At 39.3% G+C, this 17441-nt stretch overlaps 1 protein-coding gene and 1 long non-coding RNA gene across 3 annotated transcripts in view; one reads left to right on the top strand and one right to left on the bottom strand.

The window, feature by feature from the left end:
• LOC103246329 (uncharacterized) overlaps nt 1–17441 on the bottom strand; it is a 244336-nt gene that overhangs the window by 127533 nt on the left and 99362 nt on the right. The window lies entirely within an intron of this gene.
• Nucleotides 1–17441, top strand: part of C1QTNF7 (C1q and TNF related 7) — a 109392-nt gene that overhangs the window by 24222 nt on the left and 67729 nt on the right. Inside the window, exon 1 of one of the 2 annotated variants that reach the window (XM_008017851.3) lies at nt 10718–11137. The exons of the other annotated variant lie outside the window; for it this stretch is intronic. The gene's annotated coding sequence lies outside the window, so the exon portion shown is untranslated. Of the gene's footprint in view, nt 1–10717; nt 11138–17441 lie in introns of those variants that run through there. 2 annotated transcript variants of the gene reach the window in all.

Genomic DNA, 17441 nt, shown 5'->3' with positions numbered 1-17441 from the left:
AGTGCTGGGATTACAGGCTTGAGCCACCGCGCCCAGCCCATTGCTAACCTTTGACAGAGCATTTACAGCCCATATATCCTTTAGCATCTCAGTTTCATGCCTCTAGACCACACGTCAGTGCCAGATGGTAACTGGGCAAGCTTGGCTATTTCACACTTGACTATCTTTTCACTTTTCAGTAGTAACAAAAACTTGCCTAATAACTTATTGTTTACAAAGTACTTTCACATACATTCCCTTCAGTACACTCTATATCAATACTATAAGTAAGTATCATCATCATTATCATTATGACTTTGCAGCATGGAAAACATAAACCTGGAAAGGTAAAAAGACTGGCCCAAATTCACTCTGCAGATAAAAGGTTCAGTGAGAATTTGAACCTGGGTTCCCTGCCTTGAAATTTTGTAGTTTTTTTCTCCCAAATTTCACTGCTAACATGATAGGATTAAATAATGAAAACCTTAAAATATACCTCATTAATTATTTGGTTACATATCTTCCCTTGATGGTATTTTTTTTATTTTAAGCTTTGATTTTTCTGCTTTGTCTGTTGTTACCATGGTTGGGAAGATCAAGCTGAGCTTAGTCTTTCAGCCAAGTGGAGCTGTTTTTGTAGGTTACAATGATGTGTGTTGGATGGTTGGTCTTTTTTTTTTTTTTTTAAAGATACGTTTAATTGTTCTTTTTGTTCAAGTAGAACAAAAATTTCATGGTCAAAAAGACCTAGGTTCATTCTACCTTTCTGTTCCTCCATCCTGGTATGTATGGTATGCAGTTCTCCCTATTGTAATCACAAGACATCTACTCTACCTCAATGCCATGCCTGCATTCTGGATCAATGGCAAACTACACAGAACAAAATCTGAACATGTGAGACCACCTGAGCCTTTCTCTTCTAGGAAGCTTTCCCAGCAACCTCTTCCATCAACCTCTGCTTACTTATTATTGTCCCAACTCAGTGGGTCACAGCCTTTACTAGCCACAAAGACTCCTGGGAAGGTGGGCATTTACCTGGCCACATTGTCTCCCCAGACAAATGAGGCTTCTGTTAACAAGAAATAATGGCAAAATGAACATTGGAAAGCAACTAACAGAATCTTCTAGGAAAATTACCATTTTTTGAGAGCCTGAAATGTGTTAGGCACAAACTAAGACAATACGAAGAAAGAAATGTCACTATCTTTGCATTAGACATATAGAAAGTGATATTCAGGAAGATGTAAAATGTGAAGTGAGATGCCCTTGTCTCTGAACATTGCTATATGGGTTTTTGTCATGTGATGATACCCAGTTCAGAGCAGACACTCAAAAAATGGCTTCAAATGTTTCCTTCCCTTTCTCTCCTCTCTCGAAATTAGAAATGCAATGTCAGCTTCCACTTGGAATGCCTTTATATTTGCATTGTCTAATTAATCTTGTTATCATCCCACTATGGCTACCATTCTGGCCAGTGTTATCTGTATTCTCTAACCCATCACACCCCTGACTTGTCAGATGCTGTCAACCCTTTTCTGTGTCATGTTCTGTCTTTTTGGTTGACTCTCTAGAGCTGTAATGACATTGTTTTCACTTTTAACACCATCAGCTAAGACACAGTCTTTGGCTTGGTGATTTATCAGCCTCTTCATTGTACTTGGCAATTAGGAGGAGCTCAATGATGTCTGTTGAATGAATGAATCTCAGCTTCATCATTTACCAGCTGTGTGATCTTGGGCACGTTTCATAGCTTTAATGAGTGAGGAAAAAAAATAAATGTTTGTTGTTGTAAGCAACTGAGACCTGGGAGGTGTTTATTATGCAGCAGCATTAATAGCAGCATTAGCTGATGACTACAGCCTGCCACCATGTAGATGGGGGAAGGAAATTTATGGAAGAGATGTTCAGCAGATAATGCCAAAAACATTTGCCATAGAATATTATCCATGCTCTAATAAGACACATTGTTTCTCTAGCATTAGTTAAAATGAACAGACAATCCTGGATTGTAATAACTTCACATATAATAAATACTAAAGAAATTACACATAAATTTTCCATATTATATACATGCTCTGCGATTTTTAAAATAGGTATGGAACACGACCATGGAGAAAAAAATATATTTCCTCGGCAAGCATCATCCCGTTGCATCAGCGGTCAAGTACATGGGATGATCATGACAATTCAAAATATCCAGAATACTTCTCTCACTGTCACAGCTGCATTACAAATATGTTGGGTTTGAGGTATGGGAATGGTCTCTCTGAACAGAGAGTAGAATGGGTAAATAATATCTTTTCTGTGAGGCAAGAATAGCACCTTTTGATTGTCAGTGAAAACCAAAGCTGGAGTACTTTTGAAAAGCTGACGTATCATCACCTGGAGCGTCATCCCAAGTGGAATGAAAATACACACCAGAGTTGAACGGAGTTTTTCCTCTTGCTTTGCACACTCATGTGTCTGACTTCTTTTCATGAAACATCCAGTGGAATGGGGATTTTACAAGCAAACGAGCAGGTGTTTGGCACCATATATAAGTTCATACATAAAGGTATGAATTAAAATCTAGTATATTTCAAGGCCTTTGTCAAATAGCAAGGGAAAGCTCTTAAGAGATCTCTTTTTTCAGGCAGCATAAACTACTGGAAATATACTTGTGTACCTTAGAATCATGAAGACCTGGGTTTGATTCCAGGTCTGCTGTTTAACAAATGTGCAGCCTTGAGCATATTATTTCTCACCACTAAGTGTTTTCCTCATCTGTGCAAAGGAGATAATAATATTTAAAATGCTTCAAATGGCATTTCCATATTTGCAGTCAAAAGAAGTTGAATATCAGTGATTTCATGTGGTTCAACTTAGACCCGTCTCTCAGGACTGACTCCAGAATAACAGAGCTCATGTATGTCTATTAGTCACAACTCTTTTGGTTGCAGATGAGAAGCACCCATCTCAAACCAGCTTAAGAAAACAGGGAATGCATGAGCTCATGAAACTGGGCAATCTAGGAATAGTGTTAGCTTCATGTATGATGGGATCCAGGGGCTCAAAAGATGCTTCAAGTATTTTTTTCTCTCTTTCTCCCTCTGACTTCCTTCTGTATCTGTTGACTGTCATACATGGTGGAGAAGATGATCAATGACAGGCTTCACTAAGAGAAAAAGGGATTCCTCCCTCCCAAGGGCTGTCTTCCTTGTGTTCCATACTCACCCCTCAACTAACCACTGTTGCCAGAGGTGCAAGAGATGGCCTGTTTTGCTTAGTCTACCCTGGCTGACCCACTCACCCCAGGGAAGGCAGCAGGAGTGAAGGACACTATGCATGACAGCCCAACTAGAACCGCAAAAAATAGGAAAGGCATTACCCAAAGATTACTGGGGTGCTGAGCAAGCAGAATAAAAAGATGTCCACTACAGTGTACACAATGTAACACAGATCCCAGCACATGGAAGATGGGTTAACAGCTGGAGAATTTCCTGTGCAATCCTCAAAGGATGCAAGAGACACAATTTACTGTCTTACTCAAAGATAAGATGAACAGCTTTTCCTGATTTGCCTGGGACTTCTCTGGTTTTAGCACTGAAAATCCCATGCTGTGGAGAACTCCTCGGTTTTAGACTGAACTATTCCAGTTTTAAAACTGAAAGCCTCACATCTTAGGAACCCCTTCAGTCCCAGGAAAATTAGGATAGCTGGTCACCGTATCCAAAAATGGCACTTGTGACTGCAAACCTTAGCTACAGTTGAGGGCATGTTAAGTCAGTTTACTGTTGCTGCATCATGGCATAGTATGGCACATGAAAAAACGCAGATAGTCCCCTGGAAAAAAATGCACAGCCCGAGTCTGTGTTACTTGCAGTTACAGCATCTAAGCCTTTGCTTTGCCTACCTCCTCTGCCTTTTCTTTTTCTTTCACTGTGTCTTTCTCCCTTTTTCTTTTTCCTCACTTTTTCCCCTTCCTCTCCTTCCTTCTTTTTTCCTTCCTTCCAATCTTTCTCTCTTCTCCTATTTTCTTCTCTTTTTTAAATGTTCTTTTGTGGCTACATATTTACCTTTCAAATAACATGTGACTTAGATGTTGTTTGCAATCTCCAAAGGAGCTGCTCTATGTTCCTGGACTAAAACAAGCCAGCCTCAGTAAATGTCCTTATCCTCCATGATCTACCAACTAAGTGAGAGCTTCATTGTTGATTAAGACAGGAAGTGCATGTGTGATTCCTGTGGACTGGTTGAGACAGCATGGTCATGCTGATGCATATGAGGAATGGAAAAATTGGGGGGAAAAGATAGTGATGATTGTGAAACTAAGAGATTGGAAATTCGAAGGGCTTGATACTAGGTTCTTTTAAGGGACATTTTGGTTCAACTATTTACATAGGGGATGCATCTATTTATCCATAATGAAAATTGCTGAGATTTGGAACCTCTTTCTTCTTTTGAATCAATTAATGAATGAAACTGGGCAATCCAGGAATAGTGTTAGCTTCATGGATGGTGGAATCCAGGGGCTCAAAAGATGCTTCAAGTAATATAAATCAGGAAGTGCTTCTTGGTCTCAAACTACGCTTTGAAGTTAGGCCTGCATTTGAATGTTTTCAATCCAAATATTAAAATTAGAAAGAAGGCAATTTCCAGTAGTCTTCAAAGGAGAACTATTATTTGGGAAAATAGAGTCTTCTAAATTATACTTTTGAGAGTGATATGAATTTTGTTGCTTTTATTAGGTGCTAAAGTTCTAAAGAATTAACTCCACTTAGGAAGCAAATCCAAATACTCTCTCCTGACAAGGTTTCCACCAAGTGGCGGTCATATACTTGGGACTTCCACTACATTTTCACCATTCATATATCACTTACACAATTTTCATAATTACCTAGTATTACCAGCACCATTTATTTATCTGGCATTTTTCTACAAGTTGACTTTTTAAATTAGACACACTGAGTTGATGCAGCCAATGCGGCTCACTAGGATGTATGTGTATCAATGTCAGAGGGACCAGGCTGATTCCCAGATCTTGTTTTTGAAATCCTGTGGGAAAGAAAATTATTGTCACCTACAAAAAAAGCAGAGAAAGGACTTGGAGCCTCACCATCTGGCCCTTACCTTGGTTCTACCTTTTGATAGCCTTGAGATTTGGTTTAACTGACTTTAATTTTCTACCCACACAGTGGTAAAGATTAATTAAGATAATGCCCTGAAGAATCAATGAACTTTGCTAGCACCTAACAAATGTTAGCCAGGAAACTTGTTAGTCTCACTGGTTGCAAGTGGCAAAGACTTGCATAGTTCTTTAGGGCAGATGGTTCATTTATTCTGGGAAAGCCAACCAAATGGTGAATGTAAAGAGAAGATCATTTTCTGAAATATGTGGTTTCAAGTTGTTACACTGCCTTGGAGAAAATGATGTAAAAAAAAATTAAGTTACAGCCAGGGACCATCTCTGCAGGCTAGGATATTTTGAGAGGAAATATGTCTTAATTAGGAAGGGACAAAGAACATGTCATAGTGTTCACTTCCCTCGGCTTCTTCAGACCAGATTTTGATCTCTTGCGGTTAGTGAGTCAGAGGTAAGGATGAGAAGGGAAAGGAAACAAAAATATTTTAGCAAAATTTTGAGAGTCTCTGTACACAAGTTGTGCTGATTAAGGCTCAAGTGAGAAAATAGCCCAGAATTAGGGAGAGGCGAGTCTCTCCTTCCTCTGCAGAGAAACCAGCATCATTTTAGATTTTAGAGGGCTTTTAAACATTCTATTTTCTGATTATTTTGATATATAGGAAGGCTACTTTCATGCATGTATTTTTGTATCTGTAAATTCTGTTAAACATATATTATTTCTAATGGCCCTTGTTAAATTTGCTGCATTGTTTAGGTGTACAGTTTTATTATCTTCAACAATGATAACTTAGCCTCCTCCTATCCATTAGCTATACCTTTTATTGTTTGTTTCCTGCCTTATCATATATAAATTATTTTACCATTATTTAAGAATGATTTTACAAGTTTTCCATTTTTAATCTACTACAGTAAGAATGACTTTGAAAACTGAGCAATTAACAGCCCAACGAATAGCTAAAAATCTTTCGTGGTAGCTTACATATAATATAATGATACACTGGGAATGCCTTTGTAATCCTGTGATGAAAACAATGGGAAAGAAGGCCTGTGAAGTTATATCAGTGAGTGATATTTTAGTTGAACACATGAATGAACATAATGGAAGGTAAGCACCAAAATTTGACTGCAAGGCTTCAAATGTGAGATAACACCAAGAAATTATTAACCACCTCACTCAGCATTCAGTTAAGAAAATAGCATCAGGTAGAGATTTAAGGCAAGAAATTAAAGTCTTAAAGAGCCATTGAAAGAACTGTAAATAATCTATAAATGAGATCAAATTGTATTCAACTATACTGAACTATGCAACACACAAGTGAATCTCCATAAAAACTGGTAAAAACTGAAGAAGATCTGTAGTCTGCCTAATCCTATTGTACTCATGTCAATTTTTTTATTCTATGATTATTATAGCGATATAAGATGTCACCATTTGAAGAAGCTAGGGTATTTTTGTAAATTGTTTTGCAACTTCTTATGAGTCTATAAGTATTTCTAAATAAAAAATAATTGTTTAAAAGGGGTTCATGAGACCAACAATTGCAGAAAAAAAGCATTCTGTCTGGCTGTAAACTGAGAAGAACAAGCTTGCTGGGAAGCCATAGGAAAGTGTGAGATTCTAGGATCTCACCCAGAAGTTGCTGCAAACCATACATCAGCTGGCTGTTTCCACTCTGTAACTGACACCGAAGAATAATGTCCTCTAATTATTTTCTATCTTTCACAACCCTGTGTGTGCCCTCCTTGACTGACTGTAATTAGGAACTGTGCCTACAAGTGATTCTGGGAAATGTAGTTCCAGGCTTCCAGTCCCTGTTGCCTCAGAGAGAGTAGAAAGGGCCAGGGATAGTGCTGAGTTGAAAACATACATCCCCCAACTCACTCATATTCAACAGATACTATAAACTTACATTCTAGCCTTTGAAAGGAGATTAGAAGAAGGAAATTAATCAAAACTTCTGGTTTATAAATAAAAGAAATTTATAAATAATTCCATTTCCCAGCATGGTTTCTTAGCCTAATATTCTAGTTATCTTCATCCAAAGAATTTGTAATAAAAATATTTTCATAGGATTTTTTTTCCAGTTTTTAAAGCAATTCCATATGTACTCTCTCACTGGCCCTCCAAACAATTTTGAGAAATAGATATTAATGGAAACACTTAAGATTTATCTGATACTTTCATTTCTACTATCACATTTCCTTGTAACTCACCAACAAAACTAGGCTTCTTGAGGTTCCCTAAACACAACATGCTGTCATTCCGTTTCTTTGTACATGTGGTTCCTTCAACTGAAAATGTCTTTCTCTGGAAGGAATTCCTCTTTGTTCCTACACATCTTCACACCCTGTCCCATCAGCTCTTTCTAGGAAGAGACTGAGGCTGATGGGATATGAACAGGCAGCCCCATCCTGCAGAGGGTCAGGCTCTGCTGCCCTTGCAGGAACCCAGGCATTGACCAGCAGGCAGCAGATGTGACCCAGGATTTGCTCCTCAAGCTGCCTCTCTTCACATTAACCACGTCATTCTTGATTAGCCAAACCTAGCAAAATAGACAGGGGAAGAATGCATTTGGTGGTACACAGAGGGCTTAATAAAGGGGCCTCATTAGACTGTTCTCAGACATACGCTTGCTAGTCATACTGCTAGAGGTGAATTTTGAAGGGCCTTTCTTCTACTATTTATTTTCCCTGGTTTGCCCCTGTCTAATCCTCCCTTGCTCCTCTGTAGCTTCTCATGTTAGTGTTCTAATGGCTGGACAGCTCTTAGTAAGCAAAGCATCCCTGGCATCAGGGAGCTTACAGACCAGTGAGGGGGACAACCATTATGCGAATTATTTTAGAAATACAGACCTATTGCTATAACCACTACAATAATAAAACAACATTTATGAAATTTTATGAAAGGAGAAAAAATTATAAAGGGGAAATGTAGGACAGTATAAGAGAATATAGTGAGGAAGAGCAAGGGTGGGGCGGGTCAGATCAAAGAAAACATCCCGGGGAAGAAGCATGTGTGTTCAGTTTGAACTAATGAAGGGACTTATTAACATGAAGGAGGGAGAGATGCAAGGAGAGAACATTCCAGGCAAACTCTACAGCTGTCAGTCTAAGCTCAGTGGGCACATGAGGGAATCCCCATGGCTTCCTTCTCATGGTGCTCTGGGTAACAATGTCTTGCCTCCAGGCAACTAAATAGGAGACAGTGGGAAGGGAAAATAAAGGGTCACGGCTCAGAATCTAGGAGAACAGAAGAGGTGGAGGCAGAATGTGTCATGAGGGGAGCAGGGTTCTGGTCGTCATGGTTTACATTTGGTCACTGCCGCTTACTAGCTTTGTGACCGTAGAAAAGTCACAGCCAACCTATCAATGTTGTTTTGACAATTCCGTGAGGAGAAAAAAAGACTCAATAGGTATTCGTTCCCTTCTTTTACTTCCTGCAGGCTTGCTAGGGACTGAATTGTGTCACCCCAAAATTCATGTGTTGAAGCTTTAACCCCTAGTACGACTTTTTCAGGAGACAGAGGCGTTCATAGCTAATTCAAGTTAAATGAGGTCATAGGATGGGTCCATAATCCAATAGGACTATGGTCTCTAAGAAAAGGAGGAGAAAGATCTCCCTCTGCCCACCATATGAGGATACAGAAGGGAGGCAGCCATCTGCAAGTCAAGAAGAGAAGCCTCACCAGAATCCAGCCACGCTGGCACCCAGATCTCAGACTTCCAGACTCCAGAACTGTGAGAAAATACATTTCTGTTGTTTATGCCACCCAGTCTATGGTATTTTGTTATAGCAGACCAAGCAAGACTCTACTAGAAAATTCTTCTTACAGATGATAGAGTGCAAATCTTAACTGAAATAATATTTAAATAATAAATTTATAAAGGGTAAAAGAAGTGAATGGAACCATAAAATACGAGTTGGACTTATGACTTGATCATTTTCAAGGGGGCACTGATCTTGATTCATTTGATCTTTGTTCGTGGCTACTTCAAAAATAAAGACATTCCCACTTGTGTCAAGACAACATGGATGCCTTTCTGTGTGACTGAACAAAATGTTTTCTCTTTGTTCTTCATTCTTACCATTACACAAAAAATGGAAGGACAATTTGAGCCCTAAGAAAGAAAACCAATAGCAGCAAGCATGGGAGACAAGTACCAAGAGGTGGATAACAAGGGAAGAAAGATGAAATACACTCCTAAAAGGAAAAGGGGGAAAAAGGTCAAGGCAGAACCCGGGAGCCCTGGCACCTAGTGGTGTCAGCCAATTACACAGATGAAATGGGCAATAGTAGTTGCACATCCCACTGGAAAATACCACTGTCTCAGCCCATTAGTTCTGTTACAACAGAATACCACAGATAAGTAATTTATAAACAACAGAAATTTATTTCTGACAGTTCTGGAGGCTGGGATACCCAAGATCAAGGTGCCAACAGGTTAAGGGCCTGGTGAGGTCTCTGTCTCCACTTCCAAGAGGGCACCTTGTTGCTACATCCTCCAGAGGGACAAATGCTATGTCCACACATGACAGAAGGGTAGAGGGCAAAAAGGGCTTAGCTAGTTCCTTCCAGCCTTTGTACAAAGTCATGAATCCCATTCATGAGAGCCCTGCCATTGTGACCTAATAACCTCCTAAAGGCTCCACCTCCTAATATTATCACATTGGATCTTAGGTTCCAATGTATGAATTTGTGGGGAGACACATACATTCAAACCATAGCAACTACATTTTAGTTTCAAAGCCTGAAACATTGCAAAGCACTATCTTGATAAACACCTCATTTGATTCTAACCACAAAATGAGGTAAGTGCAATGGGACAGGGATCACATACCCAGTGAGTCAACTGTGTTTTGGAATGTTTAAATGACTCCACAGGGCTCCCTTGGCTGTTAAGTGTTCCAGGCAGTGGTCAAGCTTTGATTTTCTATTTCTAGATCTAGTGTTCTTTCTGAGGCAAATGTTAAGATATGCTGTATACCCTTTCATCTAATTTTTACCTGGATTTCCAAGGTAAAATTTTCTCCATGTTCTATTTCATTTCCTGGCCACTATACTCCTCCTTCTCCATCCAAAAGTCACTCAGTGGTTTCTTTCAGTAAGAAAATAATATTGAATGGAAATGAGAATGGAAAGGAGAAGAGAAGCATGTAAACGGGGCTGTGTCGACAAAATTTCATCTTAGGATACAATTGCTTTCATCCTGGACAAAATGCTTTCAGAGAGATTACCACTTTGTATGACCAAGCAAGGGTTACTATTACGATTTTTATTCTGCAGCTGTGAAAACCAAGACTCAGAAACATCAAGGGCCATGTCCAGTGATAGGTATCTTAAAGATTGAGAGTCAGATCTCCAGTCCTTGCATCTGCCTCCACCTCCCTACAGTGGACACAGCACTGGCTTGACAGTCGGCTCTTAGGTTCCTGTCCTTCTGCTAACTAGCTGTGTGATCCTGGTCAAGTCCTGTAAGCCCTGGGCATCATTTCTTTTGACTGTCAACCGAAAGGGCTGGGCTGCTTGGTCTCTAAGAACATCCTGTAAAGCAGCTGATAAGAAAGAAATTGCAACAGCTGGTCTTTGAAGACTAGTCAGAGGTGCCCTGATTTCTCCCAGCACAAAAATGATAAGGTGTTCAGCTAATATCGTACTTTTAGAAAAAATATTGTCCAGACTCACTGTGCTATTTCCCAAATATGATTTGGGGAACGAGCCAACAGATAAAGAAGGATATTTATTTTTGTTTGTAACGTCGACGTCTTCTTTCGGGTTCGATCGAACAATCAGGAGATCTGTGTAGGCCACAGCGTCATTGCACGCCGGGGTCCTTGCCCACTCCCTCTCTCTGCCACCACGCAAAGCCTGGGAGAATGCTTTTGAAAGCGAATCAGGAAATTACTTATCAATCTGAAGCCCTAAAGAGTTATGAATAATCCTTGCTGCCAAAGGAAAGGGGATTTCGAGCAAAAGCTCCACATCTGCGCACACTAGAGTTCAAAGACTCCAGCTGTTGGAAGGTCTTGCGAGCAATGTAAGTAAACAGCCCTCTCTCCATTGAAGTAAATGTCTTCAGGCTTTTTTTCCTTAGAAAGGCGTCCTTTGGCTCATGTTGGTGTTTCTCTCTCTCTCTCCCTCTCTGGTTTTTGTTTTTTTGTGTTTTTTTGTTTGTTTGTTTGTTTTTTTAAATGATGTTCAGGGGTGTTTACCGACTGGGGCTTAGTCAATAACACGACTCCTCTGGGGGTTCCTTTTGCTGAACAAGAGAGGGAAAGCGAAAGTCGTCAGAATCGGCTTTGCTTGGGAAGGGTTAGTTTTGAAAAGCCCTTCCTTGCCAATTACGCTCCTTCATAGTTATAGATCCGTACTCAAGAGGAGTGTAAAGGCTGACACTGACACTCGCGGGGGCAAGCAGAAGTGGCTCTGTAACCCTACTCTGAAAAACAGAATTGTCATCGTGTCTGTTCCTACATAATTCACATTGAAAGTGCTTTCTTCATTTTGATACACTGTAAGATTTTAGTAGAGGAAAAAGAAAGCATTAAAGCGAATATTGTTCTGTGGAGATTTCCTTACAGTGGCATAAATCTTGTGTTCAATTTAGCTTTCGTTAAGGGTGTTGATTTATTTACTGTCTATTTTATTTTTAAACAAATGTGCTCACCACTCCATTTGGCCATGGAGGGATAATGCAATCATTGCAATATGGAAGCAGAAATATCTAAATTGTGTTGGTAAAACTATGAGTTTGCATTACTAGTAATTCTATAAATGAAATGCATAATTTCATAAATGATGCATTGTACTGGGGTACATTTCTTTTATAAGTATTTCAAATCAAATTGTGGGTAATGACTGGGAAGTAGTTAAAAGAAATACAACAAACTTGAACGGAATCATTTTGTTTGGATCAGCCTTTGTTCTCAGGAACTTGAATGTCCGTTTTGCGGATCCCTCATCATGAATTCTATGGCTACACGGAACATATGTCCCGAGTCCTCACACTCTATCTTATCATCAGACTATGTATCTCCCAATTTGTTCTGATTCATGATTTCAGTAAGACTCCACACCCTCAGCCTGGGTTGTGTTCCCCCAACTCACTGGAAAGCTCCTCCAAAATAAAGAATAATTGCCCTTAATTCTAGTTGACATCTGACTTCCTTTCTTCTCTTTGAGTAAGTTTGGTGTACACTTCCACATCCTGTAGTGTTAAGACGGGTTTCATTCCCAATATGTCAGTCATTGTCAGCACACACATAAGCTACTTCCAAGAGTCGAAAAGCTCTAGGTTACTGTACATTTACAACAGCAATTTTCTATGTAGCCCTTTCTCAAGCAACTCATCTATACTTTAAGGTGATCTGTAACCTTTCACCTTTACCTAATAAACAGATAGTATGTGCCTAACATGCTGAAAGCAATAAAAACCAAATGTGACACAATGTTCCCCTTCTTGTATAAACGTGTCTGTAGTTTTTATGCAGACCAAGTGCACTTTTGTGTTCACGGGCAATAGCTACATAGGGTTGAACACTGACTGTCTGAGCTGTGCCGTGGACTGCATAACGAAATAGAAGGATGGAGTTTGTACTGTGAAGTAAGTTATTCAAATTCGGGGAAATATTGGCTGAGCATTTGTCATGTGCTGGGCCCTTCCTCATCATGTCTTGTGTGCTCATGGGAGCAGCAGGTTCACTGGTAAGGCGTAGAGACTCTGAACCAGAGTTCCTGAAGACACAAACCAGATTCACGTCTATGTGAATCTGGGTTGGGTTATTTAACTCCTCTGTGCCTCAGTTCCCTTACAATAAAATAGAGCTCATAACAGCAGGGTTCATGTAAAGTTTGAGAGTTGATATATACAAAGTATTGTTTTTGTCTCTTTCATATATGAGAAAACCAAGGCTAATGAGGTTTACTTGCCTACAATTACACAGGTAATGATGGCTGGCAGGGTTGGGATTTGGAAGTAAATGACCTGTTTTAATCATAATAGAGAAAGTCCACATTTTAAACCACAACCTCCTGCCCTTTTGTTGTTGGATTCTTTCTTCTGCATTCCTTCATCCAGTTCTTACAATAGCATTCTAAATAAACATTATTGACTATGATGATTTCAGACAAGTAAACTGAAGCTCAGACATGAAGTGACTCATCCAAAGTCACATACCTAGAAATTAGCAGCACTGATGTCTGAACACAGGTTTTCAAATTCTAAGTTTGGTGCATGTTTTTTTTTTTTTTCTCTTGCCAATCTGTGAATGAATAGGTCAGGCCCACAACTGCCCTTTGGGGAAGAGTGAAATAAATAACAATGCTAATGGTCACCATCAATTAAGCTCTCACTCTGTGCTTGGCACAGAATCTCTTTAATTAAAGTAGGTCCCTGTACCCCTTTGGTAATAAATTCTCTAGATGATTCTGGTATGCACTAAAGTTTGACAGTTCTATAATCTGGGACAAAATGGAAATTGTTATATCCAATATGACCTAACCTGAAGAAGGTGAAAAGTCCTGATAGGGATGAGAAATTTGACATTTTCCCCAACTCAAATTTGTTGATTACCCTGTGGTCAGAATCAACACTATTTCAGGGTTATTTCCTGTCTTGTTGATACCCCCACGCTTTCTTCATCTTTTGGCCCATATCATCTGAACTTTTTATCATCTTTGATTGCATCAGGTTTCAATCATCAGCAGATGGGTAGATTTCCTTCTCTTGTAGGCTTTTCATGGCAAATTTGTGCAACTCAATGGGATTCACCATCAAATTGAAATAAAGCTATAAAAATATAAAAAAAGAAAGCTATAATATCTATGAGAAATTTACTCAGTAAACTTTATACAGAGAAGCCAGCAACAAAGAGTATTTACTGTGTTGAATATAATACATTCAATATACTATATTCAATGTTGAATATAGTATATTCAAGTTGGTTTCTCTGAAAACTATAGTGCCCAGATAGATATGAGCCAACGGGGGATGCCAAATACAAACTTGGTGTACTAGGAACTTTAGATGCCCGGGAAGAGGTCATGGAGGGAGTAGTGGAGCAGGAACCATTGAACACTGGAAATAATTTCTTGTGATGTCAGGACTTGAAGCAAAATATCCCTGGCTTTCAATTCTGGCTTCTTCACTTTCTAACTGCAAGGCTCCAAGCACATCACTTACCTCTTAGTTTATGTAACACACACAAACAACTTAGCACAGCAACTAGCATAATAGATGCCTAAGAAACAAGAGTTCTTTCCTCTTTAGCTCTGGTCCATTCAATCCACAAATTTGCACTGAAGACTTACATGTCCTAAACATTATTTTAGATATAATAGTGAACAAAAGCCAAAGTCCCTGCCTTCATGGAGCTTGCACTTTACAGGAGACAAACCACAGAATCATAAACCAGAATGTAAATTCAGAAATTGAAAAGTGGTATGAATAAAATAAAACAGAATAACAAGACAGAGTGACTAGGTACCAGGAAGGAGCTAATTCTTTAACATGGTCAAGGACTACCTCATTAAGGGAGGGGCATTTAACTTAAAGCTGAATCATCAGAAAGACAAAATGAGACAAAGCCATGATTAAGTAAGACACTGACTAACCATGGGACACTAGATAAGTCACTGAAGCTCTTTTTAGGCCTGTTTCATCACCTATTAACTGCACAGCTGGAGTAAATCTATGGGGCTTCTCTAGACCCTGCTCTGGAAACTCTGCTTTGGAATTTTCTTTCTCTTTCTTAATATCACATGCCATAAGTAATTGTATGAAAAGAAGAAAGAAAAAAATCTCTGATCCAAACTATATTACAGTAGCCGTTTCATTCTTTCGTTCAATATTCTGGGATTTTTCAACATGTTGTTCCTCATCACAGATAAATTAATATGTCCTAAGTGAATGAAGATTAATTAACAATTTTTTTAAAAGCTCATATCATCACAATTCCTAGGGATTACATTGTTGGAGAAGACAAGAACCACCGCATGGCAGATTTTTAGGGATGAATTGTGAGGCTTCACAATTACTTCATGTGTGGCTTCAAGTCTGAAATTGTACATATGTCAGTGGAGTCAACGTGCAAGGCTGCCAGAAGTCAGTCGATCCAACACTCTATTAGCCAAGAACTAATAGAGTGTACAACTTTTAAAAACAATCCAGGGTCTGAAATGTTCCTTTTCTTAAAATGGCGCAGATCACTTGGGTCTAAGTTAGTGGCCTACTGAAATTGAAGATCATCATGCAGAGAATTTGCACCAGAGAAGTAAACTTTGTCTGTCAATTAGCTTAATAATTGTGGCCAAATCTTTGGCTGTAACAATCCAAATGATTGTCTCATCACTCCATTTTTTCTTTGTCACCATAGTGACCTCAATTATGAATCTGCAACCTAGAATGAGAATTTGATGTGTATAGCAAAATAGAATATATGGATCAATGTTTTCAATTTTCAAGTACTGTTATTTTTTGCTTACTTTATAAAACTGCAATTCCCCAGAATGCAAAGCACTTTTTTAAAATAATTTTTTTGGAAACAAGTTCCTGAGTTAAGATTCAAGGACTGAAAAATAAGAGTAAACAGGATGGGATTAGGAAATTGGAGTTAATTAGCCTGTAGTGAAGAAAGTTGTGGAGCAATTCATGGTGCTTCTTGGGCTCCGATACAATTTCAACCAAAGAATAGTGGTAAGTTGTTGTCCAGTCAACAGAGAAGGGGAAAAAAGAACTGCTTTTGAACACTTACTTTTATGACAAATAATATTCCCAACATTTTACATATATTAGCTCTGAACCATAACTTTAGGGATTATAGTGTAGCTATTACTTTGCTTATTTTCCAGATAAAGAAATGAAGCTTAGTGATGTTAAATAACAAGAAAGTTCATCAACCAGCAAGCAGCAAAACCACAAGTCAACCCAGGACTGCTGGACTCCACAACCTGCTAACTTTCCACTTGGTCACTCTGCTTTAGAAAAATGAGGGACTTTTTTTTTTTTACCCACATGCAATGTAAATTCTATTTCAGCAAAGAAAGAATTTACTGCGAGTTTTTAAATGTTGACATGGTCTCCTTAGGGAAGAGGCTGTGGAATTGTCTTCTTTGGAGGTCTATTAAAACCAGATCAGTTATCATATATGTCTGGTATGACTTCAGTGTAGTCCTTCCCCAAGGTGAAAAGAGACAAAATGATTCCTCAAGTTCCTTTCTAAACTTTCCAATCAAAAGCCAAGTCTACATCCATGCAAGGCAAAATGGTGGGGACATGTTGAGTTCAGCTGTCCTATTCTTCTTCCCCTAACCCAGGCCAATCACTTTGGTTGAAGTAATGTCTAGATTGTCTGGAAGGGCCACAGTTGCTTGGATCATACCATGTGGGTCATTTTCCCATAACCAGGGAGTGGACCCAACTCTTTTGCCGTTAATGCCCAACAAAATGAATATCTTTCCAATGAATCTATTGTCTAATTCAAGGGCTATACTTTCAGTGTTTGGGAACTACAAATTGTGACAAAAGCTGGCATGAAAACTGAACTGTGTTAGAAAATAGGAATACCTTTTAAAATTCTGGCTATTAAGTGTATCAGCTAGGATTATATTTGTAAGTATCAGAAAACACAGTTCCTTTATTATGCAGGGGGTTTATTTTTCTCACACAACAAGAAGCCCAGAGGTAGGTCTAGGGATGCTGTAGCTGTCCAAGGATGCCACCAGGAAACCAGTGTCCTTCTCTATTCCTGCTCACTAATGCTCGCATGGGCTTTTATTTTTATGGTGGCAATATAGCTGCTGCACCTCCAGGTATTGAGTTTATATTCCATGCAGGAAAACAAAAGCCTTTTCCTTGTCAGACTTTACGTTTTTATTTCAGAAGGGAAGCCTTCTTCCAAGACTTTGCATGTGCATGGTATTGGTGAAACTGTGTAAGTAATAGGGTTACCCCTAGCTGCAAGGGAATCTGGAAGTCTGTGTATTCTGCTTTCCAGCCTTTCATGTAAAAAAGTCAGGGGGAGGCCAGGCACAGTGGCTCACATCTGTAATCCCAGCACTTTGGGAGGCCAAGACAGGTGGATCAATTGTGGCCAGGAGTTTGAGACCAGCCTGGCCAACATGGTGAAACCCCATCTCTACTGAAAATACAAAAATTAACTGGGCATGGTGGTGGACACTTCTAATCCCAGCTACTGGGGAGGCTGAGGCAGGAGAATCACTTGAACCTGGGGGGTGGAGGTTGCAATGAGCCAAGATCACACCACTACACTCCAGCCTGGACAACAGAGTGAGACTCTGTCTCAAAAAAATAAAGAAAAAGAAAAAAAGGTAGGGGGAGATGT

The sequence above is a fragment of the Chlorocebus sabaeus genome, chromosome 27 (genome assembly GCF_047675955.1).
Source record: "Chlorocebus sabaeus isolate Y175 chromosome 27, mChlSab1.0.hap1, whole genome shotgun sequence".
Lineage (NCBI taxonomy): Eukaryota > Metazoa > Chordata > Mammalia > Primates > Cercopithecidae > Chlorocebus > Chlorocebus sabaeus.
The sequence above is the reverse complement of the archived record's forward strand: the minus strand, read 5'-3'. Positions and strand labels throughout refer to the sequence as shown.